At 41.0% G+C, this 16,952-nt stretch overlaps 1 protein-coding gene across 1 annotated transcript in view; it reads right to left on the minus strand.

The window, feature by feature from the left end:
- FHL5 (four and a half LIM domains 5) overlaps positions 1-16,952 on the minus strand; it is a 134,437-nt gene that overhangs the window by 116,761 nt on the left and 724 nt on the right. Inside the window, exon 2 of the mRNA XM_066608253.1 lies at positions 2,428-2,594. The gene's annotated coding sequence lies outside the window, so the exon portion shown is untranslated. The remainder of the gene's footprint in view (positions 1-2,427; positions 2,595-16,952) is intronic.

Genomic DNA, 16,952 nt, shown 5'->3' on the forward strand with positions numbered 1-16,952 from the left:
AAATGCTCGGGTCGCCCATTGACTTCAATGGGGTTCGTTACTCGAAACGAACCGTCGAGCATCGCGATAATTTCGTCCCGAGTAACGAGCACCCGAGCATTTTGGTGCTCACTCATCTCTACTCATCACTAATTATTTCCTCTGGTTTATAAGATATATTACCTCTTTCCCGCTATGTTGTTCAGGGTCCCGTATGGCCCCCTCACAATGAGATCGCAGGAGACATGCAGGTGTCATGGCAGCCGGGGATCTTCATTCCACACAAAGTCCTTCCCACCCTGGATGTGCATATACGTGATAATAAGTGGTTAAATATGCAATAAGTGGTTAAGGGATTATTCCTAAGATTGCACTGATGGCCCGGTGTGTTCTATGTGTTTCAAAATGAACTCAATTTTAATAAAAGTACCATTTCTGATTACTCACAACACTAAATATCTAGAGCCAACTAGGACTTTTCCATTTGTTGCTACTGGACATCCTCCAGTAGTTCTGCACTCAGCGGTCAAGCATGTGCAGATCGAACCAGCTTTATTCCTTTTGAATCACTGTCTCTCTCTGTGACCACACGGTTTTCCATACTGCACAGAGCAAATCATACATTGAATTTGCATAAGAGCTTAACCCCTTCGCTCCCCATGACGTAAGGGTACGTCATGACAGCAGGGTACTTCCCGCAAAATGACATACCCTTACGTTATAGGGATAGCACGAGATCATAGCAGATCTCGCGGTATCCCGCAGCGAGAGACGTCTGTCACTAGTAGCCGGCCTCCTGCTGCGACAGCGTGGGGCTTCGGAGATGTGCCCACCCGCCGTTAACCCCTTCCCTGCCGCAATCTAAGTAGATCGCAGCAGTGAAAGGGTTCACAGAGGCAGCACGCTCCCTCTGTGACTCCAGCCGACTCTCGCATTAACATCGTGAGGGCCCGGCTGCTTGCTATGGCAACAGGACGCCAGATACCGGAGTCCTGTATTGCCATTGCCTAAGATCCCTTTAGTAAGAGATAAGGCATGGCAGGAGAGAAGTCCTACCAAGCCTTATCATAGCGATTTGCAGTCCTGCTGTGTAAGTCCCTCAGAGGGACACAGATGGTATAAAAAGAAGAGAAAAATAAAGTACAAAAAATGAAAATGTAAAAAAAAAAGTAAAAAAAAACTTTTTTAATGCTTTTTCTTATATTAGCATTTAAAAAAATCACACATATTTGGTATCGACCCGTCCGTAACGACGTGTACAATAAATTGAACACACTTTTTATCCTGCACGGCAAAAAGCGTTAAAAAAAACGCTAAAAAACTGAGGCAATAAAAGTGATAAAAAAACATATATACCCCAAAATGGTACCAATAAAAACTACAGCTCATTTCGCTAAAAATAAGCCCTCATAGAGCTCCATCCATGGAAAAATAAAAAAGTTATAGGACTTTGAATGCAGTGAGTTTAGAAAAAAAAAATAATTTCCAAAAAGAAAGGTCTTTTATTGTGGAAAAGTAGAAAACCTAAAAGAATATAAAAATTTTGGTATCGTTGTAACCGTACCGTCCTGAAGAAAAAAATGTAGTGTATCATTTATGCTGCATAATTAACGCTCTAAAAAAAAACTCAAAAATCTATGGCAGAATTGATGCGTTTTCTCTCCCTACGATCATAAAAAAAATAATAAAAGTTTTACAATATAGTCTATGCACCTAAAAACTACAGTTCGCCATGCAAAAAACAAGCCCTTATACGGCTGCGTTGACAGAAAAATAAAAAAGTTATCGCTGTTGAAAAATAGAGATGAAAAAATATCAAAAATCGTTTGGTCCTCAACGCCAAAATAGGCCATGTCCTTAAGGGGTTAAACAGACAAGCGCATGCACAAATACGCTCGCAATTATTTCTTTTTTACCTTTTAAATTTCGTGCTACTGCACGAGGTAAAATAAAGAAGCTGGAAGATAGATCGTGCCCTATGTTTTCTCACATGTATAAAAAGTATCTTCGAGAAAGATTTGTCAAGGCCTATCTTTTCTCGCAAGTGGTACTGAAACCATTGAAATCAGTTGTTTAGTTTGGTCACATTTTGCAGCGGGATTTTCCCAGCCACAAAATATGATGAAATTACTTTCATCTGTTTAAGCTCTAACTCTTTTCTTTCAGTGGGCATTGCCAGGAGGAGTACGCAGAACACTTTAGGAAACAGATTTTCCCTGTGTAAAGCAGCAGTTGTGGGGAGTAATGCAAATCTGCCCAGTGTCTTCTGTGCAGATAGTCAGGCGAATAGAGGCGCTAAAGGAAAATGAACAAAAAGCAAAAGGCATTGTAAGTTTATATTGGCGTAAGAAAGCGTATATTTTAAATGTACTTAAAGAGAAATTCTGGTGATTTTTTTCCATTCATCCATGTAGTTAGACCCTCAGTATGTAAGTTGGCTAGTATTACCTTGGCTAGTTGTTTCTTTGTATCTGGAATTTCCTAGAGTCCTTCTCCTTAGGTGGGTCATGTGATCTCATTCTGACCAGCTGAGATTTACTTGGGTTTATGTGCTCTCCGAATGTCAGTTTTTCAGTCAGTTCCTATCACACTAGCTCTTTCCACACAAGGGCTTTCTGAAAAAAAAAGAAAATGAATTTTGGGATAACCTTGTTACTATAAAAAGTATTTTTCAATTTGATGCCAAGTTGCAAATAACTTACCACCCTGCACATTCTGTCCCTCAACCATGCAGTAAAATGATAAAATCCTGTCTGTCTGCAGCCACCAACACCAGGTGGAGTTGCTAAGAACTGAAATATTTTTTATTTTAAGGAGTCTTCCCAATTTCAACAAGATATAACATAAATGCCTACATGCTCAGCTGCTTTCCATAGAAGTGTGGTCACTTTTCTCTTCTATGTCTAGGTGCAGTGACTACCTTGCCAGGTGGGCCAAAGTACCTCATTCTGCACAAGTGGGTGGATCCCAGATGAGGGACCTGCATCCTATCGATATGCTATAATTATCCAAGTTTAGGAATACCCATTTTCTAATGGGGTCTTCTTTATAAATTTATCTTTAGTGAATTACTCCTTGCAGGAGCTGCAGTCAGCTAGAATTTTATTACTTAAAGGGGTTGTCCGGCCACACAGGGTAATATTCTTTTATAATAATACTGCTTTCCTTTCACTAAGCATTGTAAAACACAGCATACAGGGGTTCAAAACGTCAGGTATATTAGCTGTAATGTCTGTTTCTTACTTTGTAATCTGATGTCGAAAGCATCTTTCAAAGATGGCGCCATTGTGCTGCATTTCCACAATGCCCTGCGCCCTTTCCCCTCTGTATGTGCACTCCCGATGATGGCAGGATGCATTGACATAAAAAACAATGTCTCCTGGCCCCAGCTAGCTTCCGACCATGCCCAGCCCACCTCTATTGAAATCATCAACAGTATCTCCTGACCCCGCCCCCTCTAAGTTCATTCTACAGTAGGGGACCTTCTCCTGCTGTAGAGTGAACTTAGAGGAGGCGGTGCCTGGGTGGGAGCTGGGCAGGGCCAGGAGAGACTGTCAACACTCAGTATAAATAGCAGACGTTGAGTACTGAACGGACGCTATGTTAGGCGAAAGGAGACGGGTAGGGGAGCGACGAGAGAAATCTTCCTGCAGCCGCCCTGCTGTGAAGCAAGGACACCCGATCCTGTACAAAAGCACGTGAGCGGGTAGTTGTGGGGACAAGTGTCGGGCATCGTTTGCCTGACCTTTGTCCCGTCTAAATACATTGTCCAGTCAGCTTAGATACATCTTTAGTTCATTGTGCAGTAGTATTTAAGCCGATCCTGCTTGATACTTCAGCACAGCAGACCTTTCTAAGCGAATCATGGGTGACACGTCTACTGAGCTGCTGAATCTAAGCAGATCCTGGGTGATACGTCAGCTGAGCAGACGCATCACACAGGATCTGCTTAATTACATCTGGGTGATACGTCTGTTGAGCTGCTGTATCTAAGCAGTTCCAGTGCAGTACGTTAGCTGAGCAGATGTGTCATACAGGATCGGCTCAGAGAAATCAGCTTGGCAGACAGTATCACACATGATAGTTGCCCCAGCAGTAATACTGACCGCCCCCCCCCATAGTTGCCCCATCAGTAAAAGTAACCCCCAGTAGTTGCCTCAGCAAAAAAGTGATCCCCCCACAGTTTCCCTAGCAGTAATAGTTACCCCAATAGTGTCCCAGCAGAAATAGTGACCCCAAATGATTGCCCCAGCAGTAATAGTAACCCCCAATATTTGCACCAGCAGTAATAGTGACCTACAATAATTGTCCCAGCCCAGTGACCCCCAATAATAAATGCCAATTTTGGCGCTTTTAATAAATATACACAAATAAGGTGTATTTTACCACCTAAATGAAGTACAATACGGTATGTGACGAACAAACTGTCAGAATTACTTGGATATGCAAAACTTTTATGGATTTATTCTATGTTAAAGTTACACATGTCAGATTTCCAAAATTTGGCCTGGTCATTAAAGAGCAAACAGGCTTGGTCACTAAGGGGTTAACCTCAGGTGGATCATGTGATCCCATTGTGACTAGCTGAGAATTATTTCGCTTTATGTTCCTCTCAAAAAAGTCAGTCTTTCAGTCAGCATAATTCCTGTATGATGGACCCTAGGGCTGGCTATCCGCAGGCAAGGTGTCAATGCAGGAGCCGCGGTGATCAATCACACGTGGAGCTCGCATGACACGCTTTTCATAGGACAACTATGGAAAGCACAGCCTACTGCACACAAGCATAAAACCACAGCGATTTTCCGCTTGCGTGATTAAAATCCCAGCATGCTGTGATTTTCTGTGGTGAGACTATCAATAATATAGGCTCATTGTGGAGACCTTTTAGTGCTCCCCCCTCCTCACCTGCGGCCGTGGACAGGCAACCTAACACACAAGCTCTTTGGAGAGGGACACAGCAACCCCTGTCGCACTTACTGCTGATGTTTAGAGGCTCTTGTTACACAGTTATAATGAAGTAGATGATAGTTCAGCCTACCAACTGTATACTTACTTTTAGCTTAGTTAAACTACTAATGACCACTTGTCTCTTTGTATGTGAGTGAGTCTCATAGCCCCGCCCCTGCTGAAGTCATAGCACTGGCCCCCAGTGCTATCTTAGCCCCGCCCCTGGTGATGTCATAGTCCTGCGCCCTGACACCATCATAACTCCACCCCCTAGGGCCGTTATGGCAGGTCCTAACTCACTGAGAATACAACTAAGTCGTTATTATGTCAGACACAACTCAGAAGACACTGACCTACCATCACCACAGAGATCCGGCAGGCTAAGGGACCTGTGGTGATGTCACTGCTGTGGGAGGAGCCATTCTGGAGTTTGGGAGTACTGTATACTGGATAAGCCAACAGAAACTACCAGGACCTGTAATAATGTCACTATCATGTGATCTCTTATGTGGGTGGAGTCAGGGATCACATGACCAAGGGCTCATCACTGTATCCAAGGGCTGTGTGTTATGTGTGCAGTCAGCATAAATGTAGTAGAGCCGCAAGTGGCTGTTGGTCTAATGTTCTGTGCATGTAATGTGTATAGTCAGCACGGATGTAAGTAATGTAGCACAGCTGTGTTTGTGACACGCATGTCATGTAGTAAAGCCGAGTTTGCAACATGCACATGTACTGTGGCACAGCTGTGCCTGTCACACACATATAATGTAGTAGAGCTGTGTTTGTACCATGTGCATGTCATGTCTGTCAGGCGCATGTCATGTACCAAAGCTGTGTCTGTGACACCCATGTCATGTAAATGAGGCTAGGTGCACACTAACGTAACTGGGAGTTGCGCCTGAAAGACTCGTGCGCAGCTCACATTGGACAGCACACAGACATCAGTCCAATATAAACAGTCACAGCATATTCATGTGCATTAGTATATCTTATTTCCCATTCATAAAACAGACAGGAATAGGATATGCCATCAGTTTCTCTTATGCGGACCATGGGTCCATGTGAAAAAACATCCACGTGTATAGCCTTATAGGCTATAAAATTGGAATCATGTGCTATCTGTGGAATTATATGGCCAGAACATGGCCCCAAATACAGTTTGGGAATGACCTAGCTGTAGGCCCTGCCAGAGGGCCTGTTACAGTACCCAACTGGCAGCCACATCCTCTCTGCAGCAATGTCTGTCATAAACTTCACTACCCACTATCCAGTGCATCACTAGGGAGCCTAAATGCCACATATGTCCTCACACCGCATGTGACTCACCAAGTCAATCAAAGACCAGACCAATAGACTCTCTGTGGAGACTTTGAAGACCACTAGAGGTCACACTTAAGCACAAACTGCAGAAATATAATTGTAAACAGAAATACTGAAAGAATGTAACCAGCATTGTACTTAACACTTGAAGGACCAAGCACATTAAATTTATATCTCTTGGTCCTGGGCAAAAATACAGCACATGATTAAAGTCTCTGCTCCTACAATCAAGCAAGAGCAGTTAGAGTCCTGAGCGGTTTGATACAGCCAATGACCCAGAGGAGAAGGAAGAAGTGTTTTTAATGGCTTCTAGTAGCGCTTAATGAGCGTTATGTACAGTGAAAGTGCAAATATTTCCACTATGCGACCCTGCAATCACGTGACATGCGTCATAGCAGAGTTACAGGATCCTAGCTGACCCTGATCAGAATTGTTAGTGACTGAGGTGCTTTTCCCTGTAACTAGGGCTATTATGGATGCTCTAGCTACAGTGGAAAAGTGTTGGAAAAAAAGACCATGTGAATGACTCCCAGAGGTCTTATATGATGTCATGGGGGACATGACAGATGATAAACAAAATAGTTACACAAATAAGTTAAAAAAAATTACAGAATAAAATTATAAAAAATATATAAAAGAAAATGAACAACAGGCGACGCCAACTAAAACAGTCGTCATAAGCATCCTAAAATCTAAATCCAAAACTATACAAATCTTTTATATATATAAAAGTGAATGTATATCTGTCTGTCTGTTTGTCCTTTATGCGCTACTACACCATTCATCTGATCGCCATGAAACTTTGGGAAGTTGCTGAGTACACTCCTGGGAAGATTACTGGCATAGTACATCTATCCTACAATAGGTGGCGCGCATGCGAGCATCGTTGACAGTTATGCCCCCCACACGTAGATCATTCGTTTACCATCTCAAACACGGAAGAAAAAGGCATTACCACTAATTCTCTCACTTCTCGATGTCGTAGAAACTTGAAATTAGGCACAAGCATTGATTATGTCATAAATAGGAAAAGTAAAAGGGGCCCCAACTCGATGATTCAATTCTAGCGCAAAAGAATTAGCGTCCAAATTTTATGTACGGAATCTAATTCTCTCACTTCCTGATGTCATCTATATATATATATATATATATATATATAAATGAATGTCTGTCTGTCTGTCTGTCTGTCCGTTATGCATTACTACACCATTCATCCGATCGCCATGAAACTTTGGGAAGTTGTTGAGTACACTCCTGCGAAGGTTTCTGGCATAGTACATCTATCCTACGATAGGTGGCGCGCGTGCGAGCATCGTCGACAGTTATGCCCCCCAGACGTAAATCGTTTGATGTCCATCTGAAGCACGAAAGAAAAAGGCATTATGAGCAACGGGATGCGTGTTCAACTACAAAATGATGCATCTGCCGAACGTTTCGCAAAACAATTGCTAGAAATTGGGAATGCTGAGGTAAAATGAAAGCTGTGCTGTGATTGGTTGCTATTTCTTATACTGCTGAGGTAACATGAAAGCTGCGCTGTGATTGGTTGCTATTCCTTATACTGCTAAGGTAACATGAAAACTGCGCTGTGATTGGTTGTTATATATTATACTGCTGAGGTAACATGAAAGCTGCACTGTGATTGGTTGATATATATTATACTGTTGAGGTAACATGAAAGCTGCGCTGTAATTGGTAGTTATATATTATACTGCTGAGGTAACATGAAAGCTGCGCTGTGATTCGTTGCTATTCCTTATACTGCTGAGGCAACATGAAAGCTGCAATGTGATTGGTTGCTATTTCTTATACTGCTGAGGTATAATGAAAGCTTTGCTGTGATTCGTTGCTATTTCCTATAATGCTTAGGTAATCTGAAAGCTGCGCTGTGATTCGTTGCTATTTCTTATACTGCTGAGGTATCATGAAAGCTGCAATGTGATTGGTTGTTACTTCTTATACGGCTGAGGTATAATAAAAAGCTGCACTGTGATTGGTTGCTATTTTTTTATACTGCTGAGGTAACATGAAAGCTGCACTGTGATTGGTTGCTACTTATACTAATGAGGCTCCATGAAAGCTGTGCTTTAATTGGTTGCTATTTCTTATACTGCTAAGTTAACATGAAAGCTGTGCTGTGATTGGTTGTTACTTTTTAAACTGCTGAGGTAGCATGAAAGCTGCGCTGTGATTGGTTGTTATATATTATACTACTCAGGGAACATAAAAGATGTGCTGTGATTGGTTGCTTTTTCTTATACTGCTGAAGTAACATGAAAGCTGTGCTGCGATTGGTTGCGATCTCTTATACTGCTGAGGTAACATGAAAGCTGTGCCGTGATTGGTTGCTATATATTATACCGCTGAGGTAAAATGAATGCTGCGCTGTGATTGGTTGCTATTTCTTATATTGCTGAGGCAGAATAAAAGCTGCGCTGTGATTGCTTGTTATATATTATACTTCTGAGGCAACATGAAAGCTGTGCTGTGATTGGTTGCTACTTCTTATACTACTGAGGTTGCATGAAAGCTGTGCTGCGATTGCTTGCTATCTCTTATACTGCTGAGGTAACATGAAAGCTGTGCCGTGATTGGTTGCTATATATTATACCGCTGAGGTAAAATGAATGCTACGCTGTGATTGGTTGCTATTTCTTATATTCCGGAGGCAGAATAAAAACTGCGCTGTGATTGCTTGTTATTTCTTATACTGCTGGAGGTATAATTAAAGCTGCGCTGTGATTGCTTCTTATATATTATACTGCGGAGGTAACATGAAAGCTGTGCTTTGATTGGTTGTTACTTTTTAAACTGCTGAGGTAGCATGAAAGCTGCGCTGTGATTGGTTGTTATATATTATACTACTCAGGGAACATAAAAGATGTGCTGTGATTGGTTGCTTTTTCTTATACTGCTGAAGTAACATGAAAGCTGTGCTGCGATTGGTTGCGATCTCTTATACTGCTGAGGTAACATGAAAGCTGTGCCGTGATTGGTTGCTATATATTATACCGCTGAGGTAAAATGAATGCTGCGCTGTGATTGGTTGCTATTTCTTATATTGCTGAGGCAGAATAAAAGCTGCGCTGTGATTGCTTGTTATATATTATACTTCTGAGGCAACATGAAAGCTGTGCTGTGATTGGTTGCTACTTCTTATACTACTGAGGTTGCATGAAAGCTGTGCTGCGATTGCTTGCTATCTCTTATACTGCTGAGGTAACATGAAAGCTGTGCCGTGATTGGTTGCTATATATTATAAAGCTGAGGTAACATGTAAGCTGCGCTGCGATTAGTTTTTATATATTATACCACTGAGGTAACATGAAAGCTGCGCTGTAATTGGTTGTATATATACATATATATAAAACAACCAATGTATGTCTGTCTGTCTGTCTTCGCAGCAACGCACGACGGGCAAGCTAGTAATATATAAAATGTTCAAAACAAAATGAGGAAACCATTCCCATACTTTATTTTAGTGCAAATGTACTACAAATTCGCAGAAGGGGCAGTCAGAAAGTCTCAGAAATATATATTAAAGCCCTGTCACAGAGGGGACTTAGAGTAAAAGAATAAACTTTATTAAGTAATATATTAAAATAATTTTCACACTAGGGCACAACAAATAACACAGAATCACGTGTGTCGTTAAGTAGACGGCACAACTGATTATTTAAGGACAAACATTAATCAGTCATTGGAGATGTGTATCAAGTAGTCACTATAGTGGGTCTCACTCATATAGTGTATATGTATCTTCGTATGAACCCGAGAAATTGACGTGACTACTTGACAGTGTAACCCTTCAATTAGATCCACTTGAGATTTCACCCGCAAAAAAGGGGACTTGTTGTGTAGTTTAACAATAGGTCATTGTGGATCTATATAGAGAGGGTTATGTCTCCATCAGCTGGTCATCTTCTGATTAATTTGTGGTGCTTTTTGTTTAGACAAACTCAAAAAGTACTGAGTTACGCAGCTGATTAATTGCAAAATGCTTATTCTTGCACTATCAGTGATACTTAATTTGGATTCTCTAGATTTGAACTAGATTCAAACTTTTAAACTCCACAGTGCTAATTATTGCATTATCAATAGTACTTAATTCCAACTCTTCGAACCTATAAATGATGCTGAATTCAAAGTGTTAAGCTCAAATTCAGAACTGTTAAACTCGACGCGTTTCACCACTATATTAGGTGGATCCTCAGGAGTGTCACAGAACTTGAGTATAGCTCTTTAAGAGTATGCATAAATAAAGTTAGTGGTATTAAGAAATGATTCTTTAGGAGTCTTCATAGATAGAATTATATACCAAAAGAATGTGTGTCCTAAAAACAGGATCAACTGCACTTACAGATATGATGGAAACGACCAAAATGAGTTAGAGAGAAAATGCAAGGGTGCTGGGCTGATTTATAAGCTGCCTTTTGTTCTCACGGGTCTGTCTGTTTGTCAGCTGGACTTGGAGAGCTAACTGGTTTCAGCATTGATTTTAAAGTCATTCGGCCCTCTCCGAACTATTCTCGATAATAGTCTGTCCGGAAGGGACCTGGCTATTTGCTGAACTAGTCTGATGGTTTAAACCCTTCACTGTGATCTACAGCCAAAGAGCCCCAAAATAAAGCTCAACCTTAAGGGTTATTCTAGATATAAATGGAGTCAGTGCTCCAAAATAGCACCTGCTTGTTTTGCAGGGAGCTATCACCAAGCAAACCTAGTCGCAATTGAGCCGAAATGGCTATTTGCTGAACTAGTTTGACGGTTATGCTCTTCGCTGTGGTCTGCAGCAGGAGAGCCCGCAGCAGTGAAACTAGACCTTAAATGTTGTCTAGGCTATAGATGGAGACAATACTCCAAAGTAGCGCCTGCCTGTTTTGCATGAAGCTCAGTTAGATGTCACCGAGCAAGCCTATTCGCAGCTTAGTCCTTATAGTGCATCTAGAGGTTCCCCCTTAGTTCTTAAATAATCTGAGCAGAAGATACATAAACGAATAAAATAAAAAAGAAGATGGTGTCCGTAGCCCAGATGGTAGGCTAGGGAATGAGGGCTCGTCCAATATAGACCTGCTTATATACCCAGGTCGCCTCCCACAAAGGGGTTGGTTTGTATTGGCTCGCCAATCATGATGCGATACACCCATCTGTCGCCTGGCCATGTGTAACAAAAATGCTCATCCTTCCCTCATTAATCCGAACTAGTGTTGTCACCCTAAGTCCTAGTTTATTGTGCCCGATAAAGCTCTTCAGATACTAAAAATAGATCAGTGATTGTGCGTATCGGCCCGTAACAGCGCAAGGGGGTGGAGGCAGAGTGCTGCACGTCGGCCGGTGTGGGGGTGGAGTTATGCCGCGTCATCATGACGCGGGCCGTCGCGGCCAATCCTGGTTATTTAGGTGGAGCCTAGCTAGTCATCTCGTCATGGTTCTTCGCGTCATCATGACGCTCAGTACTTCGGCCAATCATGGTTGGTGGGGTGGAAATTGACTGTGTCGCATCAGGATGTAATCTGCCGGCGATGCGTCATGACGTCTTTGCATTACGTCATGACGTACTTGCGTTCCATCTCATGGAGCGCATAGGGGGCCATGACTCCCGATCTGTCATGACGGGACTGCGTCATAACGTGTTTGCGTTACGTCATGACGTCCTTATGTTACGTCCCATGGAACGCATTGGGGGCCGTAACTCCACATATTGACGTGTCTTCATGGTGTAAACGCCCATTATTACCGGTCGCAAAAGTGCAATAATTAGCACTGTGGAGTTTAAAAGTTTGAATCTAGTTCAAATCTAGAGAATCCAAATTAAGTATCACTGATAGTGCAAGAATAAGCATTTTGCAATTAATCAGCTGCGTAACTCAGTACTTTTTGAGTTTGTCTAAACAAAAAGCACCACAAATTAATCAGAAGATGACCAGCTGATGGAGACATAACCCTCTCTATATAGATCCACAATGATCTATTGTTAAACTACACAACAAGTCCCCTTTTTTGCGGGTGAAATCTCAAGTGGATCTAATTGAAGGGTTACACTGTCAAGTAGTCACGTCAATTTCTCGGGTTCATACGAAGATACATATACACTATATGAGTGAGACCCACTATAGTGACTACTTGATACACATCTCCAATGACTGATTAATGTTTGTCCTTAAATAATCAGTTGTGCCGTCTACTTAACGACATGTGATTCTGTGTTATTAAATGTACTACAATTTTTAAAATAAACAAAGGGGAAAAAAATCTTTTTTTGAGCTTTTTACCCATAAAAAAATAGACCTTTAAGTCACAGGAAAAAAAATACAGAAAAAATAATTTTGTTAGCTGAAGAAAAAAAAATAGGGCAGTAAAACCACCACGTGAGTAAAATCCCTAAAAAGTGTCTGGTCCTTAAAGACCAAAAAACGCTGGTCCTTAAGGGGTTAATACTGTGAAATATACTGGGAGCCCATTATCTACAAACCAATCTCGAAAAACATGTTATATGCATGCATATCTATATATATATAATTATATGTATGCGTGTCGGTCTGTGTGTGTGTGTGTGCGTGTGTGTGCGTGTGTGTGCGTGTGTGCGTGTGTGCGTGTGTGCGTGTGTGCGTGTGTGCGTGTGTGTTTGTCCTTTATGCGCTACTACACCATTCATCCTATCGCCATGAAACTTTGGGAAGTTGTTGAGTACACTCCTGGGAAGATTATAGGCATAGTACAACTATCCTACGATAAATGGCGCGCGTGCGAGCGTCGTCGACAGTTACCCCCCACGTAGATCGTTCGATTTCCATCACTGCCACTAATTCTCTCACTTCCCAATGTCGTAGAAACATGAAATTTGGCACGAGCATTGATTATGTCATAAATAGGAAACGCTAATGGGTCCCAACTCGATTATTCAATTCTAAGCGCCAAAGAATTAGCGTCCAAATTTTACGTACGGAATCTAATTTTCTCGCTTTCCAATGTCATAGAAACTTGAAATTTGGCACGAGCATTGATTATGTCATAATTAAGAAAAGCTAATCGGTCCCAACTCCATTATTCAATTCTATGCGCCAAAGAATTAGCGTCCAAATTTTACGTACGGAATGTAATTTTCTCACTTTCCGGTGTCATAGAAACGTGAAATTTGGCACGAGCATTGATTATGTCATAAATAGGAAAAGCTAATGGGTCCCAACTCGATTATTCAATTCTATGCGCAAAAGAGTTAGCGTCCAAATTTTGCGTACGGAATGTAATTTTCTCACATAGAAACTTGAAATTTGGCACGGGCATTGAATATGTCATAAATAGGAAAAGTTAATGGGTCCCAACTCGATTATTCAATTCTAGGCGCAAAAGAATTGGCGTCCAAATTTTACGTACGGAATCTAATTTTCTCGCTTCCCAATGTCATAGAAACTTGAAATTTGGCACGAGCATTGATTAAGTCATAAATAGGAAAAGTTAATGGGTCCCAACTCGATTATTCAATTTTAAGCGCAAAACAATTGGCGTCCAAATTTTACGTACGGAATCGAATTTTCTCGCTTCCCAATGTAATAGAAACTTGAAATTTGGCACGAGCATTGATTATGTCATAAATAGGAAAAGTTAATGGGAAGTTGTTGAGTACACTCCTGGGTAGATTACTGGCATAGTACATCTATCCCACGATAGGTGGCATGCGTGCGAGCATCATCGACAGTTATGCCCCCCCCCCCAGACAAAGATCGTTTGATTTCCATCTCAAGCACAAAAGCAAAAGGCATTACGAGCAACGGGATGAGTGTTCAACTACAAAATGATGCATCCGCCGAACGTATCACAAGACAATTCCTGGATATTGAGAATGCTGAGGTAAAATAAAAGCTGTGCTCTGATTGGTTGCTATGTATAATACCGCAGAGGTAACATGAAAGCTGCGCTGTGATTCGTTGCTATTTTTTATATTGCTGAGGCTGAATAAAAGTTGCGCTGTGATTGGTTGTTATTTCTCTTACTGCTGACGTAACATGAAAGCTGCGCTGTGATTGGTTGTTATATTTTATACTGCTGAGGTAACATATAAGCTGCGCTGTGATTGGTTGTTATATATTATACCACTGAGGTAACATGAAAGCTGCGCTGTGATTGGTTGTTATCTAGATATATAAAAACGAATGTATGTCTGTCTGTCTTCGCAGCAACGCGCGACGGGTAAGCTAGTCTATATATATATAAAATTGAATGTATGTCTGTGTGTGTGTTTGTCCTTTATGCGCTACTACACCATTCATCCAATTGCCACGAAACTTTGGGAAGTTGTTGAGTACACTCCTGGGAAGATTATAGGCATAGTAAAACTATCCTACGATAAATGGCGCGCGTGTGAGCATCGTCGACAGTTACGCCCCCCCCCCACACACACATAGATTGTTCGATTTCCATCACTGCCACTAATTCACTTCGCGATGTCATAGAAACTTGAAATTTGGCACGAGCATTGATTATGTCATAAATGGGAAAACTTAATAGGTCCCAACTCAATTATTCAATTCTAAGCGCCAAAGAATTAGTGTCCAAATTTTACGTACGGAATCTAATTTTCTCGCTTTCCAATGTCATGGAAACTTGAAATTTGGCACAAGCATTGATTATGTCATAAATAGGAAAAGTTAATGGGTCCCAACTCGATTATTCAATTGTAAGCGCCAAAGAATTAGCGTCCAAATTTTACGTACGGAATCGAATTTTCTCGCTTCCCAATGTCATAGAAACTTGAAATTTGGCACGAGCATTGATTATGTCATAAATAGGAAAACTTAATAGGTCCCAACTCAATTATTCAATTCTAAGCGCCAAAGAATTAGCATCCAAATTTTACGTACGGAATCTAATTTTCTCGCTTCCCAATGTCATGGAAACTTGAAATTTGGCACAAGCATTGATTATGTCATAAATAGGAAAAGTTAATGGGTCCCAACTCGATTATGCAATTGTAAGCGCCAAAGAATTAGCGTCCAAATTTTACGTACGGAATCTAATTTTATCGCTTCCCAATGTCATAGAAACTTGAAATTTGGCACGGGCATTGAATATGTCATAAATAGGAAACGCTAATGGGTCCCAACTCGATTATTCAATTCTATGCGCCAAAGAATTAGCGTCCAAATTTTACGTACGGAACGTAATTTTCCCACATAGAAACTTGAAATTTGGCACGGGCATTGAATATGTCATAAATACGAAACGCTAATGGGTCCCAACTCGATTATTCAATTCTATGTGCCAAAGAATTAGCGTCCAAATTTTACGTACGGAATGTAATTTTCTCACATAGAAACATGAAATTTGGCACGGGCATTGAATATGTCATAAATAGGAAAAGCTAATGGGTCCCAACTCGATTATTCGATTCTATGCGCAAAAGAAGTAGCGTCCAAATTTTACGTACGGAATCTAATTTTCTCGCTTCCCAATGTCATGGAAACTTGAAATTTGGCAGAAGCATTGATTATGTCATAAATAGGAAAAGTGAATGGGTCCCAACTCGATTATTCAATTGTAAGCGCCAAAGAATTAGCGTCCAAATTTTACGTACGGAATCTAATTTTATCGCTTCCCAATGTCATAGAAACTTGAAATTTGGCATGAGCATTGATTATGTCATAAATAGGAAAAGCTAATGGGTCCCAACTCGATTATTCAATTCTATGCGCAAAAGAATTAGCGTCCAAATTTTACGTACGGAATGTAATTTTCTCACATAGAAACATGAAATTTGGCACGGGCATTGAATATGTCATAAATAGGAAAAGCTAATGGGTTCCAACTTGATTATTCAATTCTTTGCGCAAAAGAATTAGCGTCCAAATTTTACGTACGGAATCTAATTCTCTCACTTCCTGATATATATAAATGAATGTCTGTCTGTCTGTCCATTATGCATTACTACACCATTCATCCAATTGCCATGAGACTTTGGGAAGTTGTTGAGTACACTCCTGGGAAGATTACTGGCATAGTACATCTATCCTACAACAGGTGGCGCGCGTGCGAGCATCGTCGACAGTTATGCCCCCCAGACAAAGATCGTTTGATTTCCATCTCAAGCATGAAAGCAAAAGGCATTACGAGCAAGCGTGTTCAACTAGAAAATGATGCATCCGCCGAACGTTTCGCAAGACAATTGCTGGATATTGAGAATGCTGAGGTAAAATGAAAGCTGTGCTGTGATTGGTGGCTACTTTTTATACTACTGAGGTTGCATGAAAGCTGTGCTGCGATTCGTTGTTATATATTATACCACTGAGGTAACATGAAAGCTGCGCTGTGATTGGTTGCTATATATAATACCGCAGAGGTAACATGAAAGCTGCGCTGTGATTGGTTGCTATTTTTTATATTGCTGAGGCAGAATAAAAGTTGCGCTGTGATTGGTTGTTATTTCTCTTACTGCTGAGGTAACATGAAAGCTGCGCTGTGATTGGTTGTTATATTTTATACTGCTAAGGTAACATGAAAGCTGTGCTGTGATTGGTTGTTATATATTATACCACTGAGGTAACATGAAAGCTGCGCTGTGATTGGTTGTTATATATTATACCACTGAGGTAACATGAAAGCTGCGCTGTGATTGGTTGTTATCTAGATATATAAAAACAAATGAATGTATGTCTGTCTGTCTTCGCAGCAACGTGCGACGGGTCAGCTAGTATTATATAAAGCATTTATTT

The sequence above is a fragment of the Eleutherodactylus coqui genome, chromosome 1 (genome assembly GCF_035609145.1).
Source record: "Eleutherodactylus coqui strain aEleCoq1 chromosome 1, aEleCoq1.hap1, whole genome shotgun sequence".
Taxonomy (NCBI): Eukaryota; Metazoa; Chordata; class Amphibia; order Anura; family Eleutherodactylidae; genus Eleutherodactylus; species Eleutherodactylus coqui.